Here is a 15,309-nt window from a genome sequence, read left to right on the forward strand (position 1 = left end):
CTTAAGCAGGTGATAAAGATACTTGGAAAAATATGGTCAAAGAAACTATTATATATATGTATATATAAAAACATACACATACATATATATAAACATGTATGTGAGAGGATATCAAAATGGAATAACATTAAAATACATTGTAACATAAAACGATTTCAGAATGTCAACACTGTATAACACAGTAGTAAGTACAAGATACAAAGCAAGGTGAAAGAAGAGAGGATCCAAAAGTTCCATATCCACATAAAAGAGTTCCAGTAGGTAAGAAGCAAGAAAATGATAGTTTCAGAAAAACTATAAAACAACAACAAATTCCTACATTGTAAGGGCCACTTAGTGCCATGCAGGACCACACACAGGAACATAGACACACATATAGGACTCAACATGTAGAAGTAACATCTGAGAAGGTCAGTAATAAAAGAATCCCAAAATATTCCAGAGAACAACAACAACAAAAAAAACCTCAAAGAATAAAGAATAGATTGGTATAAGAAAATAATTTTCACTAGCAAAATTAATGTGAGAAAAAATGTGGAAATATCTTCAAAGAGCTGAGAGAAAAGTAACTCTCAAAACTGAAATCTTTGCCTGGCCAAAATAATAGCCAAGGACTGAGGAAATTAATTACATGTGCAATTAGGTCAGGAGAGATAAATGGGCAAAAGATCAAAACAGATATCACTCCAAAGATGATAAACAGATGGCAAATTAGCCCATGGTAAAAAAAAAAAGCTCAACATCATCAGTCATTAGAAAAATGACAAATAAAACCATAGTGAGATTTATCTCCACACATTCTAGAATGGCTAAAATTAGGATAACTTACACTGCCATACACTTACAAGAATGTAAAATAACTGGACTTCTCATGCATTATTGTTGGGAATGAAAAACAATGCATGCATTCTTTGGTTATTTTTATAAAGTCAATGATCCATCAATTATATAAGATACAAATGCTTATGTTTTCAAAAACATACAGAAGTATTTGTAGTATGTTTATTCTTAATCACCAGATCTTCAAACAAGTGAGATATTTTTCAAACGGTGAACAGATAAACTATGGTACATCTACATACCATAACAGTACTTGGTAAAAAAGAGTTCAAAGATCATGCTCTAACATAAATGAGTTTTAAATGCATTTTTTTCAGTAAAAGAACCAGACATAAAATTCTACATACTACATAATTCTATTTATATGGCATGCTGGAAATGACAAAATCTAGGGACAGAGAAGAAAAGACTGGTTAGCAGAGAAGGAAGAGGGGGATGGTTACCTATAAACAAGAAAAACTTTTGAGTGATAAAATTTTGTGTATACTGACTGTGGTGGTAAAAATATAACTCTATATATTTATGAAATTCCATAGAATCGTGTACCAAAAAGTATAAATTTTCCTACAAAATAACTGACAAGTACTGTTTTAAAAAATGCCAAAGTTGAGAAGAACAGGGAAAGACTGAGACTCTCTCATGGTACTGGAGAGTCTAAGTAGATATAATAACTAAATACAATGCAGGATCCTGTTTTGGATCCTGGAACAGAAAAATGACATTAGTAGAAAAGCTGTTAAAATCAGAAAACAGTCTGTACTGTACAAATATATTAACATATCAATACTAATTTATTAATTTTGATAATTATACAATGGTTATATATACTGTTAATAGCTGAAAATTCTCTACTATTTTTGAACCATTTTATACTGCTAAATTTAAACATTAAAATTAATTCACAATAGAAAATAATTTAAAATAATTATTTTAAATTTTAAATTTTAAAAAATTTAAAATAATTACATGATCTAAAAATGTTATTGTATTGCATATGAATCTGTGAGGTATTTCAATTGAAGTTTTCCTGAAAAAGAAATGATGTTATTCTTCAGAAATGAAAAGTTGGTTAAAATGGAAATCTAATAACACATAAAATTAATAATAGGTATCATCACTAAGATGAAAATTATAATAATGTTACTTAATTAGAGAGATATTTCATATAGTGAATGAAAAATGTAAATATTGTGAAGATGTCAATTCCTCACCAAAACAAATTTAGTGCAATCTCAAATTTAGTGCAATCTCAATGAAAATGTTAGCAATATTTTTTAATAAATTTTGACTATAGGATTCTCTAATTTACACATAGGAATAAATGCAAAATAATTAGTCAGCTTATGAATAGTAAGCAGATTCTTGTTAGACTTAAAAATTTTAAACTAATCAATGTGACATATCACATCAACAAAAGGACAAAAATTACATGATCATCTCAATAGATTCAGAAGAAGCATTTTAAAATACAACATAAAATTGAATACCCATTTATGATAAAAACTCTTACCAAAGTGGGTATAGAGGTAACATATCTCAGCATAATAAGTATTATTTATGACAAACCCATAGCCAACATAATACTCAATGGTGAAAAGTTGAAAGCCTTCCCACTGAAATCTGGAATAAGAGCAGGATGCCCATTATTTTCACTTTTTATTTTTCAATTGGTTGAAACAAATTTTAAATTCCCAGGTAGTATTTTGCTTTTGTTTTATTTTATTTATTTGGTGGTGGAGTGGAGGTATGTAGGTTTATTGATAAAATTTTTTTTTAATGGAGGTACTGGGGATTGAACCCAGGGCCTCATGCATGATAGGCATGCACTCTACCATTTGAGCTGTACCCTCCCACCTCTTACCACTTCTATTCAACATACTATTGGAAGTCCTAGCCATAGCAATCAGACAAGAAAAAAGAAATAAAAGGGATCCAAAATGGAAAAGAAGAGGTAAAATTATCACTATACACAGATAACACTATACTATATATAGAAAACCCTAAAGCCTCCACACAAAAACTACTAGAGCTGATAAAAGAATTCAGCAAGATAGCAGGTTACAAGATTAACGTACAAAAATCAGTTGCATTTCTTTACACTAGTGATGAATCAACAGAAAAAGAAAGTAAAGAAACAATCCCCTTTAAAATAGCACCCAAAGTAATAAAATACCTAGGAATAAATCTAACCTAGGAGGTAAAAGACTCATACATGGAAAACTATAAACTACTGATGAAGGAAATTAAAGAAGACTTTAAAAAATGGAAAGATATCCCATGCATCTGGATTGGAAGAATCAATATTGTTAAAATGGTCACACTGCCCAAAGCAATCTACAGATTTAATGCAATCCCTATCCAATTACCCAGGACATATTTCACAGAATTAGATCAAATCATAATAAAATTTATATGGAACCACAAAAGACCCAGAATTGCCACAGCATTACTGAAGAAAAAGAAAGAGGCTGGAGGAATAACTCCCAGACATCAGACAATACTATAGAGCTACAGTCATCAAGACAGCATGGTATTGGTACTAAAACAGACATATGAACCAATGGGACAGAATAGAGAGCCCAGAAATGAACCCACAAACTTTTGGTCAACTCATCTTCGACAAAGGAGGCAAGAATATACAATGGAATAAAGACAGTCTCTTCAGTAAATGGTGCTGAGAAAACTGGACAGCAGCATGTAAATCAATGATGCTAGAACACTCCCTTACACCATACACAAAAAGAAACTCAAAATGGATCAAAGACTTAAACATAAGACAAGATACAATAAACCTCCTAGAAGAAAATATAGGCAAAACATTATCTGCCATACATCTCAAAAATGTTCTCCTAGAACAGTCTACTCAAGCAATAGAAATACAAGCAAGAATAAACAAATGGGACCTAATGAAACTTACAAACTTCTGCACAGCAAAGGAAACCGTGAGTAAAACAAAAAGACAACCTACGGAATGTGAGAAAATTTTTGCAAATGAAACCAACAAAGGCTTGATCTCCAGAATATATAAGCAGGTCATATGACTTAACAAAAAAAAACAAACAGCCTAATCCAAAAATGGGCCAAAGACCTAAACAAGCAATTCTCCAATGAAGAAATACAAATGATCAATAGGCACATGAAAAAATGCTCAATGTCATTAATTATCAGAGAAATGCAAATCAAAACTACAGTGAGGTATCACCTCACACCAGCCAGAATGGCCATCATTCAAAAGTCCACAAATGACAAATGCTGGAGAGGCTGTGGAGAGAGGGGAACCCTCCTACACTGCTGGTGGGAATGCAGTTTGGTGCAGCCACTGTGGAAAACAGTATGGAGATTCCTCAAAAGACTAGGAATAGACTTACCATCTGACCCAGGTATCCTGCTCCTGGGCATATATTCAGAAGGAATCCTACTTCAACAAGACACCTGCACCCCAATGTTCACAGCAGCACTACTTACAATAGCCAAGACATGGAAACAGCCTAAATGTCCATCGAAAGATGACTGGATAAAGAAGATGTGGTATATTTATACAATGGAATACTACTCACCCATAAAAACCAACAACATAACGCCATTTGCAGCAACATGGATGTCTCTGGAGAATGTCATTCTAAGTGAAGTAAGCCAGAAAGAGAAAGAAAAATACCATATGAGATTGCTCATATGTGGAATATTAAAAAAAAAAAACATAAATACAAAACAGAAACAGACTCATAGACATAGAATACAAACTTGCAGTTGCCAAGGGGGCAGTGGGTGGGAAGGGACAGGCTGGGAGTTCAAAATTTGCAGATACTGACAGGCATGTGCAGAATAGATAAATAAGATTATACTGTATAACACAGGGAAATATATACAAGATCTTGTGGTAGCTCACAGCAAAAAAAAAAAAGGGACAATGAATATACGTATGTTCATCTATAACCAACAAATTGTGCTCTACACTGGAATTTGACACAACATTGTAAAATGAGTATAACTCAATAAAAAAATGCAAAAAAAAAGAATTCAGCAAGGGAGCAGAGTACAAAAGTAATATACAGAAATCAGTTGCATTTCTTTACAATAACAATGAAATATGAGAAAAAGAAAGTAAAGAAACAATCCCCTTTAAAATCACATCAAAAACTAAAATACTTAGGAATAACTCTGATCGAGGAAGAGAAAGACTTATACCTGCTGAACTGTAAAACTTTGATTAAAGAAATTAAAGATGACTTAAAGAAATGGAAAGATATCCCATGCTCTTGGATTGGAAGAATTAATATTGTTAAAATAGGCATGCTATCTAAAATAATCTACAGATTTAATGTGATCTCCATCAAATTACCCAGGACAGTTATCACAGAACTAGAATAATAATCCTAAAATTTATATGGAATCACAAAAGACCCAGAATATCCAAAACAATACTGAAGAGAAAGAACAAAGGTGGAGGAATAACCCTCCCAGAGTTCAGAAAATACTACAGAGACACAGTAATCAAAACAGTTGGTACTGGCACAAAAACAGACATATGGATTAATGGAACAGAATAGAGAGCCCAGAAACAAAGCCACACACCTATGGTCAATTAATCTTCAACAAAGGAGGCAAGAATGTACAATGGAGAAAAGACAGCCTCTTTAGCAAGTAATATTGGGAAAGCTGGACAGTCACATGCAAGTCAATGAAGTTAGAACATTCTCTCACTCCATACACAAAAATAAACTCAAAATGGCTTAAAGACTTACACATGAGATAAGATACTATAAGCTCCTAGAAGAAAACACAGGGAAAACATTTTCTGACATAAATCTTAGCAATGTTCTCCTAGGGAAGTCGACCCACGCAACAGGAATAAAAGCAAAAGTAAACAAATAGGACCTAATTAAACTCATAAGTTTTGCACAGGTAAAGAAACTACAGATAAAACAAAAAGGCAACCTACAGAATGGAAGAAAATAATTGCAAAACATATAACTGACAAGGGCTTAATTCCCAGAAACACCTCGTTTAACTCCAATAACAACAATAACAACAAATCCAATCAAAAAATGAGTAGAAGACCTAAACAAGCAATTCTCCAGTGAAGACATACAAATGACCAATAGGCACATGAAAAAAATGCTCAGTAAAACTAATTATCAGAGAACTGCAAATCAAAACTACAATGAGATATCACCCCACACCAGTCAGAATGGCCATCGTTCAAAAGTCCATAAATGATAAATGCTAGAGAGGGTATGGAGGAAAGGGAACACTACTACACTGTTGGTGGGAATGAGTTTTGTGTAGCTGTTACAGAAAACAGTATGGAGATTCCTCAAAAAACTCAAAATAAACTTATCGTATGATCCAGCAATCCCACTCTTGGGTATATATTTGGAGGGGACTTCAATTCAAAAAGCTTCATGTACCCGAATGTTCACAGCAGCACTATATACAATAGCCAAGATATGACAGCAACCCAAATGTCCATCAACAGATGACTGGATAAAGAAGTCATGGTATATTTATACAGTGGAATACTACTCAGCCATAAAAATAATAAAATAATGTCATTTGTAGCAACATGAATGGACCTAGAGATCGTCATTCTAAGTGAAGCCAGAAAAAGAAAGAAAAATACCATATGACATCACTTATATGTGGAATCTAAAAAAAAAAAAATGACACAAATTAACCTATTTACAAAACAAAAACAGATATACAGATGTAGAAAACTTGTGGTTACCAGGGGAGAGAGAAGGGAATGGAGTGATAAACTGGGAGTTTGGGATTTGCAGATACTAACCACTATATACAAAATAGATGAAGTCCTACTGTATATATAGGGAACCATATTCAATATCTTCTAACAGCCTCTAATGAAAAAACATGAAAAGAAATATATGTATGTATAACTGAATCACTATGTTGTATACCAGAAATTAATACATTACAAACTGACTATATGTTCATTAAAAAAAATTAATGAAAAGAAAAGATTATGCAGTATTTAAGGACTTATCTAATGCTACTTGAAGTAACAAAATGACCTCTCACATGTTAGAAGAATAAAATAGTAGCATTCATTTCTCGATCAAGTTAAAAATCCATTGTTATTCTTCCAAGAGCTAATTCAGGATCTCCTGCTCCTTTCACTTGTATCTCTGCTCTAAGCCAAGAGGCTCCAATGGGTAATCTCCATTTTAGCCAACTATAAGAGAAAACTAATATGGAGGATTACACAAGAGAGGTTATGATGGGAGGTCTGAATTTCGTGCATATAACTATTGGCTAGAATTTACTCAAATCCCTACACTTAATTATAACAGACTATAAAATAGGAGGAAGATAGTTTTGGTCAATAGCAAGCACCATTCTGCTATAAACACTGAATGTAACTATATTGCAATTAAAGTTAACTGTGACTGAGGACTGCAATTAAAGGTAAAAGATAAGAAAGGGAGTTATCTCTTTAAAGGATTACTATTCAGATATATATATAAGAACTCCTATAAATTAGCAATATAAAAACAACAACTCAACAAGAAAATGGGTAAAGTATATGAAGAGCTAATTGATAAAAGAAGAAACTTAAATTGTTAAGAGAAAAAAACTCATGAGAAAAGCTAACAGTCAGGGAAATGCAAATTTTTGAAAATGAGATGCAGTTTTTTACTTGTCACATTTGTAAGAGTGATTAAGACTAAGTTATTGCCAAGGTCACAGTATATGTTTTAAATGGTCACCTCACAGATGTTTACTGTATTATTAAAAATAACTATTTAAAAATAAATAAAATATAAAATGTATGATTGATGATGAGAATGTGTCATAGATCAAGTATCCTGCCCAACTGTACTCTGTGCATGTGAGACTCAACTGTTAAAAAGAGAACAAGAGAATCAAATTCCCATCATTGTGATATATGAAGGAAAACAGAGTGCGGTGTGTGTGCAAACTGGAATAGCCAATTTAGAAGGCAATTTGACAGTCTCTCTTAACGTTAGCAAAATGTATACTCAGACAAAATAAATCCACTATGTGAATGTTTACATCATCAATGCTGTAATAGTCAAAAATTAGAAAACACCTAAACCTCCAAATACAATATGCTGTGTCCAGATTCAAGATTACTATGTAGTAGTTAAATAGTTTTATGTTTACATTGCTAAAATGGCAATATCAGCACACACACTAAATTGTAATAGTGGTCATCTCTGGCAACGAAGTACAGTTAAAGGAACATAATTGGTAAATATATTTATATATTATATAAGTTTTTCTTCTTGGACTTCTAAATCAAGCAAAGCTTGATGTTTCATCACAATATTAATTAAAATTAAAGCAGGAAAAGTTTAGCAAATTAAATTGAAAAGTTAAAGGAAAAGTGGGAAAATAATTCTCATTTGCATATAAAGTACCAAGAAAATTCTAGAAAATCAAGTAAAACATCACTAGATTTTTAAGTAACTTTAAATCACTTAAGAGGATTAGGCAAAAATTGTATGTTTACTATAGACTTATCCAACAAAGTTTTAACTCCCAAGTGCTCTCTTCACTCACTCACTTTCTTGCTTATACCCTGAGGGACATTTCACTTTCCCACACCAATGTTGGCAGAACCAAGGTTTGAAGATCCAGCTGCTACTTAACTCCTCAGTGTATTCCAGCATATTGACTAGGTAAGAAAGGTCCTGGGTAGAGTAAGAGAGAATAGTGACTAACTCAATGAAAAAGGAAGAATGGATTGCCCCTCAGCAGGAAGGGGATAGAAAAATTCTGAGTTCAGAAAAGAGAACAAGGGGGAAATAAGTCTGAGAACCCGCTGCGCTTGAGTAAGGATTCCCCTGCTGACTTTTGGGCTAAGCTGTGATTCAACAGTCCTGTACACTGAAGTCCTCCTGAACTTTAGGGTAAATATAATAATGGGCACATGGAGATAAGAAGTTTGCCCCTTAACCAAAGTGGAACTGCAAAGAATATTGGGAAATTACTGTGAACAAGAACATCAATATACTGACACTAGTACTCTAAAGCAAATGGGCTTAATTGTTAAAATATATACCAATATTCTGCAAACATAACACACCTAGAAGTAACTAGTAAAAAGTGAAAAAACTGTAATAAGAAATTTCAAAACTTTACTATAAAAATTGAAAGAAGAATTTTAAGAATTGGAGCGATACATTGCCAACCAAAAACTGGCACTTACTGTCTGCCTCTGTGAGGATTAAGTCACTAGCCACTGCAGTCAATAACCTTCAACACATCCTGAAAGGAGTTCAGGGTGGAGATCAGGAATGAGGCAAGCACTCTGTGCACTGGGTAAAACTGGCAGAATAAGCCTTCAGACAGTTAAATTTATTTTCAGGAGAATATCTACAAGCCCAATTTCCTGCATCTTCTCATATCTAGAAAAGCACTAAAATTATTAATGGAGACATCCACTCCCTATAATTCACAGTAACCTTTTGGTGACTAGCAGCAAACTTCTGCCAAAATGAGTAACTGTCTGCATGTATCTTCCTTCACTAAAATCATATATAGTACTGAATTCATTCCCTCCCTCTTCAAAGCAGCTCCTCAGAGCTACCTGATACGCTGTCTCCCAGGTTATAGTCTTCATTTTGTCCCAAAGAAAACTAAACTCACAACTTAGATGTGTGTTTTTTGTTTTGTTTTGTTTTGGGGGTAGGGTGGTCAACAATATCACGTTCTTGAGTAGAAGATCAAATATTATAAAGTAGTAAATAAATTGAAACTTGTGAGGTTAATTTTATGTGTCAACTTAAGTGGGCCACAGAGTGCCTATATTAAACATGGTTTCTGGTATGTCAGTGAGAATGTGTCTGAATGAGATTAGCATCTGAATCAGTGGATTCAGTAAACTGCCCTCCCCAATGTGACTGGCCATCAACCCACTGACAGCCTAAATAAACAAAAAGCAGCTAAAGGAGACATTTGCCCCCTTTTTCTGCCTCACTCTTGAGCTAGGTCATCTCATTTCATCTTCTCCTGCCCTCAGACTGGGGTTTATATCACTGGTTCCTTTAGTTCTCAGGCCTCCAAACTGAATTATACCACCAGTTTTCCTAGGTCTCCAACTTGCAGATGACAGATAATGGGACTTCAAGGCCTCCATATTGAAACACATTTCTAAGTCAGCAATAATTAAAATTGTGTCACATGGTAATCACACACACACACACACACACACACACACACACACAATTTACCAATAAAGAGAATGATCATAGTGTAAGACCTAATCTGTCCAATGACATTGATTTTATGGTATAAACACATTCAGAAACAAAAGGATTATTCAATGAAAACATAAAGAAAATAAGCTATTAGGGAGGCAAGTTTTAATTAGAGTCTCAATTCAAACCATAACAACTCCCTGAAAGTTTTGGATATATTAAAGGGTTAAGCATTCACTTATATATTTGATAGATTTAATTCATGTTATATTTTGTATATCTTGAAGGGGAAATAATTTCTGACTATAAAAATAATGAAAATATTAATGGATATAATTACTTAACATTAGAAACAGCAAGCAATATTTTAAAATCTTCCCCCAAACTGGAAAAATATATGCCAAACAGGATATAAAGTGAATAAATTGGCAAAAGAAACACTGAGCTAAAAAAGACACGAATTACTTATAAAAGATAATATAAGACTATAAATAAATGTCATTAGTGATCAAAGAAGTAAAATTAGATTAAAAATAAATAATTTCATATTTATATTTGGCAAACTGCTACATGCAACTTGGCAGCCTATCATTGGAGAGGCATGTACTTGCCTTCAGGCTTCTAATGCCAAGGATCTGTTACCAGAACTTCCAACAATCATGCATAGCTATATTGTCCCTATTCTGCCTCTTGTTGCCCTTCTTGGTGACAAGAAATCACATCTGGACTCAATCCTATGCCTAGATATCTGGTGAGTTTTATTTCCTTTGTCAAATCAGTAAACACATCTAGTTTTCTAATCCACAAAAAAACACAAGTCTAGTTTATATAGCTGATGGTTCTCTCTACTGGAGTTTATTTTAAAATAGAAGTTTACTTTCTAAAGGAGAAATTTCTAATTATCTGGATATTCTCAATTCCCTCGTCAATCTAGAAGATGCATCGGTTTTCATGATCCATCAAATAGTTTCTTCTAAACAAAAGATCTGGTCTCAGAAGGGAAATTTTCAAACATCAAGAACATACATTTACAGATCTCTCGTTCTTTGAAATTGCTATAAAGTGAAGTGTAGTAATCAAAGAATGTCCAAAGTAATTTTTCTAGCTTAGTTTCTTCAATTCCTTAAAGTACTTTGGCAGTCAGTAAATATTTGGTGAATTGATAATCAAATAAGCATCTAATATATACATACATTTATATAAAAATAACAACTTGAACATCTTTTTCACCAAAAAATGAGCTCAGAATATCATAAAATATATACAAGATAATAAAAAAAATTAAGTATAAAGGAAATTAGGGTAAAATCATAATTTTCTCGGTTTTCTAGGAACAAGGTAAGACTACAAACTGAATTTCTAGGAAAGATTTAAAAATAAAGATAATATTATCCTGTCCAAGTTTCTAGTTATAAAAATAACTTTTCCTCTTTATCATTTTAAACCAAACTTTTCAGTAATCTTACTTAGAAAAATCCACTAAGAATTCCATAAATTTACACTGACTATCGAACTCATTGTTTTTATTCAATAGTGGAGCTGGTCATAAAATAGAGAGAATGAAGACCATAGGTCACTACATCTTCTTTGTTCATCCCTATACAACATTTAATGGCTATCCTAACATGCAACGTTCAAAACTACTGTACTTTATAACTACTGTTTCTAAAACTGGGGTAAAATAATACACTTAAGTGCAAGGTATTAAGTTATCATCTCTGTTATAGTTATTACTGCTGTTACTATCTTTAAAAAAGATCCATAATTCCACTTCTTGCAACTCATAATCAACTCAGAGATAACTCAAAAATAGCCTCGTTTTTCCTATTATTCCAGACAACCAAAAGCACACTGTAAGAAATCTTTGCCATGGAAAGGGGGGAAAAAAGTGTCTGTCTTCACTTCAGACACCTCTTAACATGGTTTCACACCCATACAAGATTTTTTTCCAATAATGAATATAATGTGAAGAATTTTACTAAACAATCATTGGATCCTTTCGATTTGATGGGACAAGAACATTCCATTATATTTACTTGCTTCTGAGTTTTTACAAAATAAAAATATATCTGATTAAATGTGTTTCCAGAACTCTTTACTTGCAAATACTGTCAAAAGCCAACAATATTTGGTTCCTAGTAGTCATGAGAGAAGTAGTAGGGATTGTGAATATTGATTCAGAGAGGATGTAGAATGAAAATAGCTGCTACTTTATTAAAAAGTGAGGAAGATATTTTCCCAAAGTGATATGGTTCTTATTGTTACATATTAAGGATGAGATGCTGAAGTAAGGATAAACCAAGTAAAATGAAGAGAAGGTATAACATCAGCTGTGGAAGAAAATCTGCTGTCGCTCATTTGAATCCTACTCCCCTGTGCTCTCTGGGAAACTCTAAACTTTTTTGTTAAGAATCTCACACATCCCAGATAAATCCAGGAAGACACTTGTAAGAAACTAAATATTAACAGAAAGTGATAATTTGATACATGCTAAATATTGTGATGGGGCTATACAACTTATAAAAATTCTCTGGGTACAAATTATTACCCACATTTTATGGAAGCAAGAGTCACATTAACATCTAACTGACACCAAAGTCTGTCCTTCCAATTCTGCATACAGATCATGCTTTCCACAAAATACTGTGTTAAAAGAATATAATATAAATTATTAATTTCCCAATATTATATATTAAAGATATAAAATTTTCTTATCTTTGCAATTAAACATTTTTTATATTTTAGATTATTTTAAGTATTTATTTAATGCTGTGTAGCATTTGCTTTCCCCATTCAACATTTTTTAAGGCTTATGGCATCACATGATTTCTAATTCTAATCAATAAAAACAACAGGGAGTAGATTTACCCTTCTCACAACAGCAACAAAAAACAATGACAAAATATATGAAAAAACTAATTTCAAGACATCAGGCAAAGAAGTATAGTTCTCCCTGAGTGAGAAAAAATGAGTAAGGTGTGCATGGTGATTAACCAATCTTACTGCTAAAAGAGGTTTTTAGACAGTAATGTAAGAAGAGGTAATCTAGACAATGCTCAAGGGTCTCCCTGAATTTGGGAAATATAAGTGGGAACAGAGAAAGGTAAGCTACAGTTTTCAGAATATCAGAAAGGATAAAGCCAAATAGAGAAAAAGTAAAGATGAACTGAAAGGTCTCACTCAAGCTTTGAGATGAGTCAATTAATGCTTGTATGAGAACAAATTACACAAGGACAAAAGAAAAATATTAGAGGAATAATCTCCAAAGGTCGCAAAAGACCAACATATATATATAGTTCCTGCTACCATCAATGAGAGTGAGAGGTAATAATTTTACAAGTTATAAACAATGTATAAAATGAACACTTTGTACACCTTAAACTTACAAAATGTCATGTGTCAATAAAGCTGGAAAAATACAAAATACAAGCCATAGGCTGGGAGAAAATATTTGCAAATCATGTATCTGACAAAGGACTTGTATCTACAATATAAAAAGAACCTAGAAAACTTAAAAGATGTAAAAAATTGTAAAATAATAACAAAAATAAAACTCAGTAAGAAAATAAACAATCCAATGAAAAAAGGCAAAGCATTTGAACATGTACTTCACCAAGGAAGATAAGCAAGTAAGACTTAAAACGGGGATTAGCATTATTAGCAATTAGGAAATTGTGAAAAAAATGCACAATGAAATACCACAGAATTCTTATGGCTGAAATTTCAAGATTAATCAAATAATACGTTGGTGAAAACACGGAATAGCTGAAATTCTCATACACTGCTTGGGAGAATGTGAAATGATATATCCAGTTTGAAAAACAGTTTGGTAGTCTCTATAAAAGTTAAACAGACACCTACCATCTGACTTAGTCATGAAACTCGAAGGCATTTACCACAGAAAAATTAAAGCATATATCCATTCAAGACTTGTACATGAATGTTCACAGTACCTTTGCTTGGAATAGCCAAAAACTGGAAATAACTCAAATGTCTATCAATAAGCAAATGGGTAAATAAGTTGTGATGTATCTATAATGGAATACTATTGAGCAAGAAAAACCAATGAAATGTTGACACACACTACGATATGGACGGATCTCAAAAAATTATGCTAAGTGAAAGAAGCTAGTCCAAAAAAAGAGTATATATTATAATCTAGAAAATGCATACTAATCTATCATGACAGGAAGTAAATGAATGGTTACTTGGCTTAGGGTGTGGGATGGAGTGACAAATTACAATGGTATATGAAGAAACTTTGGTAGTGATAAATATACTTATTTATATCTTAATTTTGATGATGGCTTTACTAGTGTGTGTGTGTGTGTGTGTGTGTGTGTAGAAGAATAGATTTATGTGGCAAAACTTACTAAATTATATGGTCTAAATAAGTGTAGTGTATTTTATACCAATCATACTTCATTATATCAATATTTATATCAATTATATCTCCATAAATCTGTCATCTGAATGCTGGAGACTCAGGAAAACCAGTGGTGGAAGTCTAATCTGAGTCCAAATGCCAGAGACCCAAAACACCGATAATGTAAGTACAAGGGCAGGAAAGTACTGATAGACGTCCAAGTTAAAGTAGTTAAGCAGAGAGAGACAGAGAGAGACAATTCCTCCCTCCTCTGCCTTTCTGTTCTACTCAGGCCCTCAATGGATTGGATTTGTCTATTCACAATTGGAGGGCAATCTGCTTTATTCATTCTGCTGATTCAAATGCCAGTATCACCAAGAAGAGTATTTAAAAAACATACCCAGAAATAATGTTTATTCAAATATCCATGAGCCCCATGATTCAGTCAAGTTGATGCAAAAAATTAAGCATCACAATATCTAAAGCTTTTTATCAGTTTCATTGGTTTGAATCTATAGTATTTTTACAGATAATATTTAACAATTATTTTAAATAGTTGTTAAATAACATATTATTGCAGTTTAAGAATTTAGATTTCTTTAACTAGAGACAGTTGATTTTCCAGAATGAATTATGACCAACAATTTCAAAGCAAAGCAAATGACCCCATGTCCAACCCAATACAATCTGACCCGAAGGACCGATTTCTCCATTATTCAGGATACTTGCTCTCTTATAACAATTCAGAATAGCATACCCATCTATTTCAACCTACTAAAATTATGACTTTTAAAAAAATAATTGTTTCTACTTGAAATATTTTAAATAGTTTTTAATAACATAATTTAATTAGTATATCTTGACAAGGAAGGGGGGGAATTCAACCACTGAAGTTCTTCCTGTTTACTCTCCCAATTTATT

At 32.7% G+C, this 15,309-nt stretch overlaps 1 non-coding gene across 1 annotated transcript; it reads right to left on the minus strand.

The window, feature by feature from the left end:
- Positions 1 to 2,617: 2,617 nt before the first annotated feature.
- Positions 2,618 to 2,691, minus strand: TRNAD-AUC (transfer RNA aspartic acid (anticodon AUC)). The gene has a single exon. It is a non-coding gene; the product is annotated as a tRNA-Asp (tRNA).
- Between the last annotated feature and the right edge of the window lie 12,618 nt (positions 2,692 to 15,309).

This window comes from Vicugna pacos, chromosome 15 (assembly GCF_048564905.1).
Source record: "Vicugna pacos chromosome 15, VicPac4, whole genome shotgun sequence".
NCBI classification, from domain to species: domain Eukaryota; kingdom Metazoa; phylum Chordata; class Mammalia; order Artiodactyla; family Camelidae; genus Vicugna; species Vicugna pacos.